At 36.8% G+C, this 15,631-nt stretch overlaps 1 long non-coding RNA gene across 1 annotated transcript in view; it reads left to right on the forward strand.

Moving 5' to 3' along the window:
- Positions 1-12,694, forward strand: part of LOC107973853 (uncharacterized) — a 221,501-nt gene extending 208,807 nt beyond the window's left edge. Inside the window, exon 4 of the long non-coding RNA XR_001716344.4 lies at positions 11,822-12,694. This is a non-coding gene — a long non-coding RNA (uncharacterized LOC107973853). The remainder of the gene's footprint in view (positions 1-11,821) is intronic.
- The last annotated feature ends 2,937 nt before the right edge of the window (positions 12,695-15,631 follow it).

Here is a 15,631-nt window from a genome sequence, read left to right on the forward strand (position 1 = left end):
AGCATCTCTAGAGTTAACAATAGTCCATATAAGTCAAGTTTCCTTCTTCCAAAATCATAGCTTTGCCTTTTGTTTAATCTGATTCCAATATTTTGCCCTGTCACATTTTCTGCCATTTCAAGACAGGTTTTTGATGGGTTTATCATGGTTATTTTATTTTGGTCACAAATCATCAATAATTCATTTTCAGTTGATTTATCTTATTTATAGTGTCACATCAACTATTACCAAAGTTTAGTATTTGAATTCTGATAGCTCTAGTAAATAAAACACTATCTGCCATAGAAGAATTGCTGAGTTCTCATTGGAAGAATTCTCTTTTGATCTAATTGTCTAAATGCAAGGCCTTTAGACAAGCTCAAATTATAAGAAACTGTTCTTACCCTGAGACAAGTTACATGTATCTCATACTTTGATATTTCAGTATGTAAACAGTACACAATTGTTTCTCTTTGTTTTATCATATACACTTCATGTATCTGATCATGTATGGTTCAAATACTTATACAAATATCATGCTGCAAAGCAGAGTCTTCCTCTAAAAAGATGCTTTAAAAATATGTGTGTAATTGCATGCAATTGTTTATAAAATGGCCGTCATGTCAAGGAGGAAAATGCATATCCATTTTGACACCAGTTGAGTATTATACTCTCAGTTATATCAACAGGAGTCTTGTGTTTTGTTACCTAGTAAGAGGCAGGTGGTCTAGCATCCACCCCCTTGAACAACTGGCAGCTTAGTTTACATTTGGCTGAGCAGCTGCTTCCTCCTACTTGAACTAGCATTGCATCACAAAGCACAGTTGTCACTTGTATAACTTGCAACACACTAAGACGAGACCTTATTTCCACGCTCAAGTTATCTGCTTTGTTCACTTTTAGTACCATTTGGAGTTTCATCCAGTTCAAATATTTTTCTTTAACAATACCTACTATTGTTAAAAATACTTAAGCTTTTCTAAACATTGTTAATATGATGACACTTTAATTCTTTTGTATGTTGTTACAGATAATTTAGAACTCTCAAACTTTGAGTTTGACCTCTATAAAGACACTAAAAAGGTTTACTGAGAATGAATAAACCAAACACTATGCATTGAGAACTATATACTGCTTACTTAAGGGGTAAACATAATGCAATAAGTTTCAAAAACTAAACAGTATTTTCCTAGTATTAATTGATTGATCCATCCCTTCTCCTCATGATACAGTGAAATCCTTAGCCACCTGGGAAATGCTTAGATCTGTGATGAGCTCATACTGACATCTGCTTTCATTGCCTGCTGGATCCCATTCCTGTCTGCTTCAGTATGATCAACTCTTTGTTATCAGGGCTTCTGATAATAAAGGAAGAAATTGTCTAACTGTCTTTCTCTATCTGCTTCATGTCTACTCTTTTAGTACACATTATTCATCAATTGCATTTCTAAGAAGAACAATATTGTGGTAATTTGTTGGAAGTTGTTTGCATAAGCAAACCTCTATACTCTTTGAAAAAAGGTACACTCCCTTCATTCATTCCATTTTTAAGCCTTGACCTACATGGATGATAACTGAGTAAAATGGCTACTGCAGTTGCCAACTTCCTGGGGATGACCCTGCTATGTTGACAATTTTGTATAGATATTTTTGTAAGGTTTAATATAGCAGCTGGAGGAGTTTTCTATCTCACTCTAGCTTTTGGCAAGATAAGAACAGAATAGCTTCCAGGCTTGATATAACATGTTTTAAAGTCTCCCTTATTGTTTATAAGCTTTTGACTTTGGAATCCTCCTGTTTAGACCCTTACACATTACCTTCTGCATCCCAATCCAAGCTCAGGTACCCAAGGTTTTACTATTTAACCTTTTGGTAATGGCTTTCCCGAAGGCTGCCTATGCAGAAGCAGAACAATTCTAAAATTGTTTAGACCATGATATTAGCCAAAGTGATGATTAATTTTATTTGGCCTTTTGATAACTCGTTAACTACTATAGTCATGTTTGCTAACACATATTAAAAAATCCATTTGATCAAAATTTGATTATTGGACCAAAATTTATTGCTAGATCAGAACCTAGTTAAACTACTAGTGTTTGTCCTAAAAAAAAAAAAAAAAAAAAAAAAAAAAAAAAAAAAAAGGAGAAAAGCATAAAACTAATTTATTTCATTGTCTCCTTTTTTCTCTTACATAAAAATCAACTGGCTGTCAATCAAGTCAAAGACTGGAAACTTTCTAAGGAAAAAGAAGTATTTGCAAACTGAAATGAAGCACAAATCACTTCAATAGCTTAGATTTGTGCTTCAAAAAGTGTCAAACTAAACTAATCACAGTAGGAATTGATGGAGTATTAGCTCTGGATTTCAAGTTATTATAATTTTTCAATGTCTGTCTCACATTTTTGGCTATCTGTCAGATATAATTACCTTGGAAATCCCATCCTCAGCGTTGGTTCTCTGTTTAGAGCCTCAGGGGAACTGCTATAAAAATGAATTAGTCCCATGAAAAGAGACTATTTATGGGTGTTTTCTGCATGGTATTTGGACTATAGAATAGACATTCTGTAACCTTGACTTGACAGGAGTACAAAGTGGTAGATGCACAGTGTTGGAGAAGGCAGTGAATATAAACCTACGGAGATGATTCCGCATTGTTCCACCCATTCCAACCCCAACTCAAACATTGAGAGGGAAACATGGCTACTATTTTCAGATTACAAGAAAAATAAATTTACTGCCTGCTCGTTTGGAGATCTATAACCTTTATACTTAGACAGTTTTTTAAAAAGTATAACAGCAATTATTTCTCCCAATTTATTTAATGCCATTTTTTCATTGCATCCATTAAAATATTTTACTTTTATAAGCAATGGTACCAGGAATTTATCGTTTGAATAGTCTGCTGGAGGAGTAGGGCAAAGTAGTTAAGATCAATTGTTCTTTCAGAAGGCTGCTGCTTTCTAGCTGCATGACTTTGGGTACGTTATTTAACCACTAAACTTCAGTTCTCTCTTCCGTAAATTGGAAAAAAAAAAGACAATGCTGAATTCAAATAATTGAGGATAAATGAGGTAAAGCATATTGAGACTTATCATAGTTCATTATTATTGCTTTATACAAATATGAATTCTACAATGTGTACCTTCTGGTAAAAGTTGTGATGCCCTATTTTATTTTTTAAAGATTTTCTTAAATTTATGTAAACTTCCAATATCATAAGTTGACAACATGCCAGTTGGCCCTCAGATCTGTTTATTTATTGAATGACTGCTCTCTGGTTTATAAAACAGATATGTTGGAGGTTACAGTCTAGTAGAGACAGATAATAAACAAATATATATACATGAAATGTGAAGAAAATAACCATGGTACAGTGTATTTCTGTAAAGGGTAATTACCCATCATAAATGGTCCAAGAAAGATTCCCTAGAGAATTAGCATTTAAGTTAAGAGCTGAACGATGGTGGTGTCAGCCATGTGACTCATGGAATAAGAGGGTTTTATGCAGCATGGTTAGGTATTGGTCAGAAGTCAGACAGGAAATGGTTAAGCAGGAATGCTCCTGAGTTACTGCTTCTACAGAAAGGATGTCTAATGGTGTTATACTGGAAGTAACACAGTACTGAACACTTTAAAAAAAAATGAGTTGTATTGCAGCTTCCAGCCAGAAAGTTACTTTTCTTGCCAAAAAGGACGATTATAAACTGTAACCCTCTCTAGAGATGAGTGGAGAAGGCTGGGGTTGGAGGTGACTCAGTTAAAAGGACCTGCAGGGTGATCGGAGCCAGTCACCTGCATTTTACAGAACATTTCAAAGGCAAGCAAAGCTTCAGGTTCAATCTGTTAAAGGTCAAACTTTTAGTATACAGAGCTGGAGAATGAGCTGAAACAATGAAACATCAAGCAGGGCAGCCTGCAAGAGCAAAAATACTATGAAATGCACAGAAAAGGAACTGAAGAACTTGGACAATTGAGAAGAAAAAATGTTTGACATACCCAGAGCACAGAATGTACTCTTGTCTGCAATAATTGTCACCCATTTGTAAGAAGGAACTGAAAGCTAATGTCATTAATTCAACAAATATTTATTGTATTATGTCCCCGTACAAAGTAAACAAGGAAACAAAGATATTTACCCTCAAGGAACTTACATTGGGGGTGGGAGGGGGTGGGAGAGTACAGGGAAAACAGATTTGCATTGTGTTAAACATAATAAATAAGTAAATGACACAGTGTGCTAGAAAATACTTAGTGCTCTGGAAAAAAAGAAAAGTTGAGTAAGAAGGGGAAGACAAGGCTGGGAGAAGGTAGAAGAGACAGTTTGCAATATTAAATGGTTGTTCAAGCCAGGCCTGCCTCATTGAAAGGGTGAAATCTTCCTTCACTGGAAGGAAGTGAGAGAATTAGTCAAGCAGCTATCTGAGGAAAGAACATTCCAAGTAAAGAATATACAGCCCATACATTGTTGGATGTGTGTACGTTGAAATTTTTGTGCAGTAAAATGAATATTTCATTTACCTATATAATCATTTTACATAAAATAAAATATATTTTGAATGTGACTTTGTTCCAAACAAATCATTTTCTTGCCTTCAAAACCACTGAGCTTAAAGAACTCTTTCAAGTGTCATTAGAGATAGATTCCAACTACAATCAACAAACATTGTGGAATTCAGAGGAGGCAAAATGAAGGAAGCAGCACTCATTACAAAATGCTGCTTTGTAAAGAATTAATTCTGTCCTGGTATGTTTCACATTAGGTAATATGAAGGAAATGAATATGTCCTGAACCCCCCTTGAGGATGTGGGGGAATTAAAAGTAATTTCGCTTAATATCCAACTCTCACTTTTGGCTTTGTAGTCAGAGGGAAACAATGCTTTCCCAGGTTCTAAGGTAAACGTTAAAAGGTTACAAGGAGACTTGGAAGAGTCAAGGAACACTTCCACCAACTATTCCTGCCATTCCAGTTGGGAGGGTTGTCTGAGGGGAAGTGAAAAATAATTTATTACTTACTATATTTTTGGTACAAGATCTGTTATATTTTTCTAGATTAAAAACAATTCAGTGAACACTGATCCTTTAAAAAAACTCGAGGTTTATAAAATGCCTCTAAGGTGGGGAAGTGGGATAGTGGTAAGAAAAGCAAAACTGTGATGCAATTGTTGAAAAAGCCAATTATTAAGGCATCATTCATGGAACTATAATACCTGATCCTAAAAGTAATATATCCATTATACTTTGCCTCAGTTCTATATGTCTAACTCATCAAGTTAATTTCTGAGAGCTGCATTTCTTAAAAGAGATTTTAAAGGTCAGGAGATCGAGACTATCCTGGCTAACACAGTGAAACCCCATTTCTACTAAAAATACAAAAAAAAAAAAAAAATTAGCCAGGTGTGGTGGCACACGCCTGTAGTCCCAGCTACTCGGGAGGCTGAGGTAGGAGAATCACTTGAACCTGGGAGGCAGAGGTTGCAGTGAGCTGTGATCGCGCCACTGCACTCCAGCCTGGGTGACAGAGCAAGACACCATCTCAAAAAAAAAAAAAAAAAAAAAGTATAGTGAGGTTATAGGAGTATGAGTCCAATAATGTGGGGGTACAGAAACTTTACCATATGAGGAATAGTTAACAGAGACAATAGAGAGCCTTCAAATATTTGGGGGGGCTGTCATAAAAGTTACCAGAGAAGGTTTTAGCACATTCCATATGACAAAATGAGGACTAATGGCAGGCAGTTAAGAAAAACCGATTTGGGCCGGGCGCAGTGGCTCACGTCTGTAATCCCAGCACTTTGGGAGGCCGAGGCTGGTGGATCACGAGGTCAGGAGATCGAGACCATCCTGGCTAACATGGTGAAACCCCGTCTCTACTAAAAATACAAAAAAAAAAAAAAAAAAAAAAAAAAAAAAATTAGCCAGGCATGGTGGCAGGTGCCTGTAGTCCCAGCTACTCGGGAGGCTGAGGCAGGAGAATGGCGTGAACCCGGGAGGCGGAGCTTACAGTGAGCCAAGATCGCGCCACTGCACTCCAGCCTGGGCGACAGAGCGAGACTCCGTCAAAAAAAAAAAAAAAAAGAAGAAGAAAAAGAAAAAACAGATTTGGAGACAGGGTAAGAAAAACATTCTTAAAATTAGAAATTTCTAGACAAGAAAGTGGCTCATCAGCTAGTGAACTAACCCCTGATTGTAGGAAATATTCAAGCAGAAGGTAGAGGGTGAACTATAGTCACAATTCCAATATACACTGGAAGCCTAGATAAGATGACCTCTGAAGAATTTTTCTGTGTGCACATTGTTTTATTTTATGATGTATATAAACAAACAAAAGCTAATAAAACCTCCTGTTTTGAATCATACATATTGCATAAGAGCGTAAATTTAGGAAACTTGAATTGCACTTTTGTTGATATTATCATTCAAGCTATCATGTGCCAAATTAAAAGTGCTAGAAATGAGATAATACTGCTTAGTGACAGAACTTTTTAAATAGTAGTACTAGTTATTAATGTATTACCTCTCATCTCCACATGCAACCTTTTGGTCCTTTTTTTTGATAGCGGGAGCTGGGCTATGCAGACCACACACCTCTGCCAGCTGGTGAAAAGAACCTAAGCAGTCTTAGGTTCTTGCAATAGAGGGCGCTAGAGAGAGACTGCAAGGCTGGAAGAGGAAGAAGGGATTTTCTACTCTTCCCAGTGTTCTATTTTTCACGCCATGGTGAGCAAATCAGTGTGCCAGGGGTCCCAGAGGGCTTACCCAAATAGCAGCAACTCTCCCAGTTCTGCCACAGTGAAAGGCCTCCATCCGCTTTCCTCCCCAATCCAGCGCCGGGCGGCATGTTCCTGCAGTAGCTGTCCCTCTCATAAGAATCTTAAAGGTTTGTGAGAGATCCTTGCTTCTGTTTCTAAGTCCTTTCCGTTTTCACTTTTCCCTAAGTACTAGGGGTAGCAGCATTTTTTTTTTTCAGTTGCTACGTCTAAATACCTTAGAGTTCTTACCATTTTTAATAGTTAACCATCCTATACCTAATGGATAACTAAGATATTTACGTTTTTGTGCTCAACTTACTGTTGTGGTTCCCACCCCCAGAGTGACTGTACCCTGACTAATATAAGACTTGACATCAAACCTAAAGGCCAAGAATGAAAACCAATTCAAATCTCTTATTTTTTGTTTCTACTAAAACTCTCATACAACAAATAAGATTATTCTCTTTCCTCTGATTTTGTGATTATTTCTGGGATGGTGGTTGAGTGGAAATATGTTTTAAGCATGTTCCCCTGGATACCAGTCCTGTTCTGACAGAAGTACTTGACAAGTATCACGTATATTCATAGTTTTACTACAGCTTGCCTGATTGTAGCCCGAAAGGACTGCTCAGAAATATTTAAAGCCCTTTATTTGTGGAAGGCAGAAGCTTGACATGGTAATCATTTATGTAAAATCTCATGATAAAAAAGAAATTAACACATGTCATGCTACCTTCTTTGGTGTCCAATTTAACTATGCCCAGTGATTATGAAAAAGATGCTAAAACTTGGGGTCTATTTTAAATCTACATATCAAACAATACATTATGAATGTGACATAAAGATATTGTATATTCATGTTTGTTTGAGTATAATTGTGTATAATGTCCACTCACCTCTACAGATCTCAGTAGACTCTGGGTATTTTGACCTGACCCAAGTTACATAAAACAAGATGACAATCACGAGAAATAAAGACTAGGATAGAAGAGATCAAAATATTAAGTCAAATGTTCATCATCTCTCCTCTTTTCTGCCTGTGAAAGACACTTCTAATTGGTCCACCACACTTTTTTCATTATGTCAACTCAGAGTGGTGGTGCTAGAGGTACTGGTATAGACATAGAAGTAAGGAAGCTAGATAAATGGAGTGATCTTGCCCTACAATAGAAAAGAAATGTAGGGGGCAAAGAAGGAAAAGAAATAAAAGGACCTATAGTTGTTAACAGAGGGAACAAGCAAGTGGGAGAAGGAGAGAAGTAAGGATTGACACAGAAGAGGCAAGGAGAATCTGACACAGGAGAGGTAGAGAGTCTCTTGGGGGGGTTGGGGGAACAGTATATGTGACTGCAGTAAAGATGTGGATCTGGGAGGAAGATATGTAGAGATAAATTTAATATGATTTTCTGTGAGATGTCTGTTTAACAGCCCCCTTAGGTCCCCCAGTAAACTTTAACAAAGTTTTCCATTGCTTTTCAAGACATTTTTTGTTTTAATGAATGTGGCAGGTGTGTTTGCTTTGGACATGGCAGGATAGAAGAGGCAAACCTCAAAAGGGCCCAGTTATATTCAGGACCCAATCAAAAAGGAGAAAAAGCATTCCCAGACTATGGTATACCTTTAAACTACATTATTTCATTACATATCTATTTTCCATTTAAAAAATATGCACCTTGAAAAAGGACCAAATATTACTGCTCTTTACAGTTATAATTGTGTTCCCTTCTTCCCATCCCAGATTTCATATTATAATTTAAGTGTATCCGTTACTGTTTAGTAAAAGATGGCAAAATAGTGCTATACATAATAGTTTAACCTATTCAGGTTATTGTCTGGGTTATAGCATATACCACACGTTTCTATTATGGTAAATTATAATTATAGTGTTTGGTGACATTATTTACATGGTTAAGATTCTATTCTTCAACACAACAAATGTTAAATTAAAAGGAAACATAGCAGGCACACATTAACTAATATATTTCTTGCTTCATAGTAGCATTTTTTTAAATTTCCGGAACAAATATGTAATACCTGCTTGGAAGTTAGGGGACTAGATAATGGTATACATCTGCCAACTGTTGAATAGGCAAGAATAATCTAAATTGGCAAGGCAGAATTGGTGAGAATAATTACAGAAAGAGTGTGTGATACCTTGGAAACTGAGGTCTTTCTCTTTTGTGTATAAGAAAACCATACAAGACCTTTTGAAAGCCTTCATTTTTGTTATACACAACTACTGTCTCTGAGTTTTGTGAGTTCCATTTCAATTAAAAAAGGAGTAGTTATATGACAGCAGCCCTCCCACAGAAAACAATGAGAGATTTTGGACAAATACACATATATATGTGTGTGTGTGTGTGTGTGCACGCGCGCATGCCTGTGTGTGTTTGTGTGTGTATTTTAACTTTTAAGTTCAGGGGTACATGTGCAGTTTTGTTACATAGGTAAACGTGTCATGGGGGTTTGTTGTACAGATTATTTCATCACCCAGGTATTAAGCCTAGTAACCATTAGTTATTTTTCGTGATCCTCTCCCTCCTTTCATCCTCCGCCCTCCAATAGGCCCCAGTGTGTGTTGTTCCCCTGTATGTGTCCATGTGTTCTCATCATTTAGCTCTCACTTGTAAGTGAGAACATGTGGTATTTGTGTTTCTGTTCCTGCATTAGTTTGCTAAGGACAATGGCCTCCAACTCTGTCCATGTCCCTGCAGAGGACATGATCTCATTCTTTTTTATGTCTACATATTATTCCATGGTGTGTATGTACCATATTTTCTTTATCATTGATGGACATTTAGGTTGATTCCATGTCTTTACTATTGTAAATAGTGCTGCAATGAACATAGACATGCGTATGTCTTTATAATAGAATGATTTACATTCCTTTGGGTATATACCCTGTAATGGAATAGTAGAAGATTAAAACTAGACCCCTCCTTTACCTCATATACAAAATCAACCTCAAGATGGATTGAAGACTTAAACGCGAAACCCAAAACTATAAAAACCCTGGAAGACAACCAAGGCAATAGCATTCAGGACGGAGGCACAGGCAAAGATTTCATGACAAAGATGCCAAAAGCGATTGCAACAAAAGCAAAAAGTGACAAATGAGATGTAGTTAAACTAAAGAGCTTCTGCACCATAAAAGAAACTGTCAACAGAGTAAACAGACAACCTACAGAATGGGAGAAAATTTTTGCATGCAATGCATCTGACATCTAGTATCTAATATCCAGCATATATAAAAATTTAAACAGATTTTACAAAAAAAAAACCCAATTGAAAAGTAGACAAAGGACATGAACGGACACTTTTCAAAATCAGACATACATGTGGACAACAATCATACGAATAAAAGCTCAACATCACTGATCGTTAGAGAAATGCAAATCAAAACCACAGTAAGATATCATTTCACACCAGTCCAATTGGCTATTATTAAAAAGTAAAAACATAACAGATGCTGGTGAGGTTGTGGACAAAAAGGAACACTTGTACACCGTTGATGGGAGTGTAAATTAGTTCAACCATTGTGGAAATATATATAATTTTAATTACCAGGCCTGCAAATAGAGTGAGGCAAAGGAAACACGTCAGGCACAAAATTTAAAGGGATGAAAAAAGAAATTCAGTAATCCAGATAAATAAATTTTGAGTGCAATATTTTAGAAAATCAAAATGAGTACCCTAAAGAACCATGATGAACATAGAATCAAAATGTAAATAAGAAATAAAATCAGTATGACTGATTTTTTTCTTTTACTTCTGTTGCTAATGTAGCTCAGCACAGCGCTGTTACTGATTATTCCTTATTTAAAATGTTGATATTTTTCTCATCATGGACTTTTTACATTAACTTTGTAAATGAGAATTAAAATAAAGAAATTTTTCTGGCTTCTGCAAAGGAGATAGGTGCTCAACGAGTGGCCTAGATAAGTGATGCAAAATATGAGTTGGTATTATCCACCCCTCCAAACTAATCAATTATTCTACCAAATGTCAGAAATATGTAAGTGAATGTTATCATTTCAACAGTGCTGAACACATCCCAGCCATTAATGCTAGGTATCAGCTTCATTTTCATCTATTTGCTTAGCATTTGGTGCTTAATGTAGTGTAGTCTACAGCAACTCTAGTCTGGAACACTACAGAACAAATTGACAATTTGAACCAAAACTGCTGCAAAGGAAATAATGATCTAGTGCACCACTGTGGAAAGTCTCCAAAACAGTGGAGGGGAAAATCTTTTCGATATAGCCTCTCTTTCAGATAATTTGAATGCACTTTGACAGAACTTGATAATGAACGTGGGTGGTACACTCAGAGATGCTCTGCCAGAATTCCTTCAAGGAAGTACTTACTGCCCAGCCGTGGGGAGGACAGTCAGGAGGCAACCCAGCGATCAGCAACTTCAGGGTCCACCTCAGCTGTAAGGAGCCACCTCTCCAGAGATCTCACCCTTCTGAAGGCAGCATGCAGCTGCTGACTAAGCAAGGCAGTGTTTGAAAGGCCCCATCACTCTAAAGCACAATATTCCCTTCATTGCTCCTGCTGAATTGATCAAAGATTTGTTGGCCTGCATTCCAGTTCAACTTTTTTCTCTACCCAGTCCTGCTTCCTGTCCTTCCTTTCCCATCTTACCCTCCAAAACTCATCTAAATAAGCATCTGCTCCCAGAAAACCCAACCTGAGACAGGGAGTTAAACTTCCCAACGTTTTTCTTTTTACAGTATTATTTAGAATAACAACAAAAAAGTATGCAAAAAAAGAATAAATATCCAACTGTATTTGCAACATATCTTTTTGAGCTTTCTCAGTTTAGATCTGAATTATATAGTTATAATGATTTTGGATTCGGTTTTTTGGTTGACATTATTTAACATACAATTCCTCAGAGCAACTTTGTCGAGCTATTTCTCTTCTGCAATGCCCTTACAGTATTCTATAGTGGATTTCTTAACTGTCTCCAAATGTATGGCCTTACATTGTTTACTATTTTTTCACTGCTTGAAATAGTGTTATAATATTTATGTACAAATTGCTTTCTTTCCCTTTTGATTAATTCCTTCAACAATTGCCTTCCTAGAATTGAACCAGAGTCCCGTGAATATCAGCACTGGGACCAGTTAGCAGAGGAAAAGGAAAGAATAAAAGCGAAAACAATGAAGAGTCATATGATTACCAACTTTTCCTTTTTCATATAAATTGAGTGTATATGGGTCTGGAACAACCTGAATTTCCATCAAGTCCTGGCTAACCTCATTATGTCCTATGAATACTTTTGACTAATCCCACTTTACATTAATCTGTATTGTGAATGTGAATATTGAATTATATTTCTTTGTAATCCCATTATCCAAAATCCAGTTCAGAGACTATTAGTTACCGATGTTCACTGTGAAGGAAAAAAAAAAAAAAAAGCTCAGAGGATAAACATGTGATATGGTTTGGCTGTGTCCCCACACAAATATCATCTTGAATTGTAGCTCCCATAATTCCCACGTGTTGTGGGAGGGACCCGGTGGGAGATAATTGTATCATGGGGGTGGTTCCCCCATACTATTCTCGTAGTAGTGAATAAGTCTCACAAAATCTGATGGTTTTATGAGGGAAAACCCCTTTCACTTGGTTCTCATTCTCTTCTCTGGTCTGTCATCATGTAAGACATGCCTTTCACCTTCTCCACCATGATTGTGAGGCCTCCCCAGCCACGTGGAACTGTGAGCCCATTAAACCTCTTTCACTTATAAATTACCCAGTCTCTGGTATATCTTTATCAGCAGCATGAAAACAGACTAGTACAACATGTTTGGAAATGATGTTCAGAATTAAATTTTCTTCTTGAAGAATAATAATGTGCAGGAGTGTGTTGAAGATTTTGAGAATTCTCACAGCAAAGGAACTTGTTAATTTTTTTAATCCACCTACCTAATAGAATTAATATTTTAAGAGAAACAGCTTGTGAAACAATTATATATATGGTACCATAAAAACTTTTAGAAAACAATTATTATACACACATATAAACACATATTACTTACTAGTAAAGATGTACCTATCTTCCTAGGAAGCTCTTTCATGGTATTTCATTAGTATCCCTTCCAGCACCTACCATCCATCCAGGCAAATTTTAGATGTTTTACAAAGGTTTATGAAATTGCATTAAACACCTGTTAAAAATCACTTTGTTCATTGTAAGACATTTATATACTGTAGTTTTAAAGAAAGATAACAGCTGAGGGGAGCTACAGGAAAAAGAAAAGCATAGAACTTATGTTGAATTATTTTTCTTGTGCATATGAAGTTGCTCTGTGAGAACAAGAGCACTCAGCAGATGTATAGATCCACTATCTTTTCACATGGCAATATGTTCATCCTTTCAGACAATTTGAGCAAGTTTGGAACATAAAAGAATACGAAGAGGCTAAAATGCAAAGCAAAAAAAAATGAAAATGATTGGCACAAGATAATGGAGCAATTGTAAGAGACGTTACATGTGTAAACTTAAACCAGGACATAAACCGTTGAAGTTCACCGTTTAAGGAAGCATCCAAATATATAATAGTCCTGCTAAATGCTTGGAGTAGCAAATTTCTATCACATGCATCCACATGCACATCTTACATTAAAATCCCGTGACAATAGTGTTAACATCTTGTCATTTTAGCCTTGAATGTCAAAGGCTCATGGGATCTACTCCATGACTCACATAACCTGTATATCTAGAAACAGGTGTTTTAAACTCTACATCTGGTGATAAATATTAAAGATAGAAGATGAGAGTTCTAAAACAGTCTACTTATTTCATTTCCACTTGGCTTTGCCACCACTACCTAAACTATTACAGATTGAGCTCCACAGACTACTCAGAATTCTCCTCCTGTCTTGAAATTCCAAATGCAATTTTCCCAGGATTTTTAGAAATTTATGAAATTATTAGCCAAAAATATTATATTTCAAGATTAAGCCCTCATCCTACAGTTTAGAAAACCAAGAGCCAGCTGAAAATACTTGCTCAAATTCAGAGAATGAATGTTGTCTAAATTAGTTCAAAAACAAGTGACTCATTGAAGATAAAGTAGTGTGGTGATTAAAAGCATGTACTTTGAAAAAAAAAAAACAAGTGACTCTTGGCTTGTAATACAATTTTTTCACTGCATTATTCTAAGGAAATTTGTTAGTAGAGCTGAAATAATACAGCATTAGGGTTAAAAAGTACAAGTTTCAAAGTTACAAAGACCAAGGTAGCAAAAGGCAAATTACTCAACCTCTCTAAACATGGTTTATTCATTAGTAAAAGAAGAACAAGAATATTATTTATGACATAGTATTAAGAGTTTTAAACAATGTAGAATACTGAAAGTGCCAAAAAACTATTGTCATTATTACATATGTAAGTAAAATTTATTTTCTGCATATCATTGTATTAGTCTGTTTTCATACTGCTACAAGGAACTACCCAAGCAGGTAATTTATAAAGAAAAGAGGTTTAATTGACACACAGTTCAGCATGGCTCGGGGTGGGGGGCCCTCAGGAAACTTACAATCATGATGGAAGGCAAAGGGGGAGCAAGGCACCTTCTTCACGAGGCAGCAGGAAGGAGAAATGCTGAGTGAAAGGGGAAGAGCCCCTTATAAAACCATCAGATCTAGTGAGAACTCACTATCATGAGAACCGCATGGAAGAAACTGCTTCTGTGATTCAGTTATCTCCACCTGGTCTCTCCCTTGACACACGGCGAATTACAATTCAAGATGACTTTTGGGTGGAGACACAAAGCCTAACCATATCAATCACCATACCTTTCAAAAACTACAAATAGTTTTCATTACATTTGGAGGTCAGTCTCATGTAAATTATAATGAGGTATCATATTCAAAATCCACTTTGATCTCTGCTTCTAAGAGGACGGAGTGGACATAATTTCCGTATTCCTCCCAATGGGCACAACTAAAAACTCTGGAAATTATATATAAAACAAATGTAAGAAGACTCTAAAGCATGGAAAGAAAAAGGCAGGTGAGCTTGGGAAATCGGAATTCAATGAACTACACAGTGGTGAGTTCCCTGAGTTTTCATCTTGCCTCACATATCATCTCAGACTGGGCACTAAAGACATCAACAACCCAAAAATACTAAAACGCTAATGGACACAAACACCAAAACACACACATACACACACAAATAAAAACCCAAGAGAAGCCTGCTTTCTCTTGTCAATGGACCAGAAAAGAAGCAGCATAGGAAGACAGAAAACATTTAGACAATAACCACTTTACTCTAGCCGAATACTATGTAAAATACTGCATGCCCACCCCTAGAAGCAAAGGCAGAGGGGAGAGTCCAGTCTTTGGACTCTTGCCAGGCTGCCAGGAGGTGCTGCAAGCCCTACCTACCTCCAGAGTGGTGTCAGAGAAGGCAGAGTGGAAAGCTGAGACCATCATCCCTATCAGGTGGTAAAGAGGATCCCCTTCAGGGTGTCAGGGGAGTCCATGGGAAGAGGGATAGGGACTTGGATTTCCACCCTACCCAGAGGCACCAAGGCACCCACACTCCTCTCACTGAGGTGCTGTCAGAGGAGGTCTAATGGAGAGTCGGTACTTTAATGTGGCTCAGTGGTAACAAGCTCGACCCCAAAAGTGCTAGTAGAGGCCATGTGGGAAGTTGTAAGAAGACATCCCTCCCCTCCCAGCCAGGGTGGTATCAACAGATGCCTAATGGGGAACTGAGTTTTGACCAAAGTGCAAAAGCAATTCAATGGAGGAACAAACTTTTCAATAAATGGTGCTGAAGCAATTGGATACCTATAGGCAAAAAAATAAAAATAAAAAAAAATTAGACCTCAAACGTTTAACAAAAATTAACTCAAAATAAGTAGTATATTTAATATAAAAT

This window comes from Pan troglodytes, chromosome 13, assembly GCF_028858775.2.
Source record: "Pan troglodytes isolate AG18354 chromosome 13, NHGRI_mPanTro3-v2.0_pri, whole genome shotgun sequence".
In the NCBI taxonomy this organism is placed as follows: Eukaryota; Metazoa; Chordata; class Mammalia; order Primates; family Hominidae; genus Pan; species Pan troglodytes.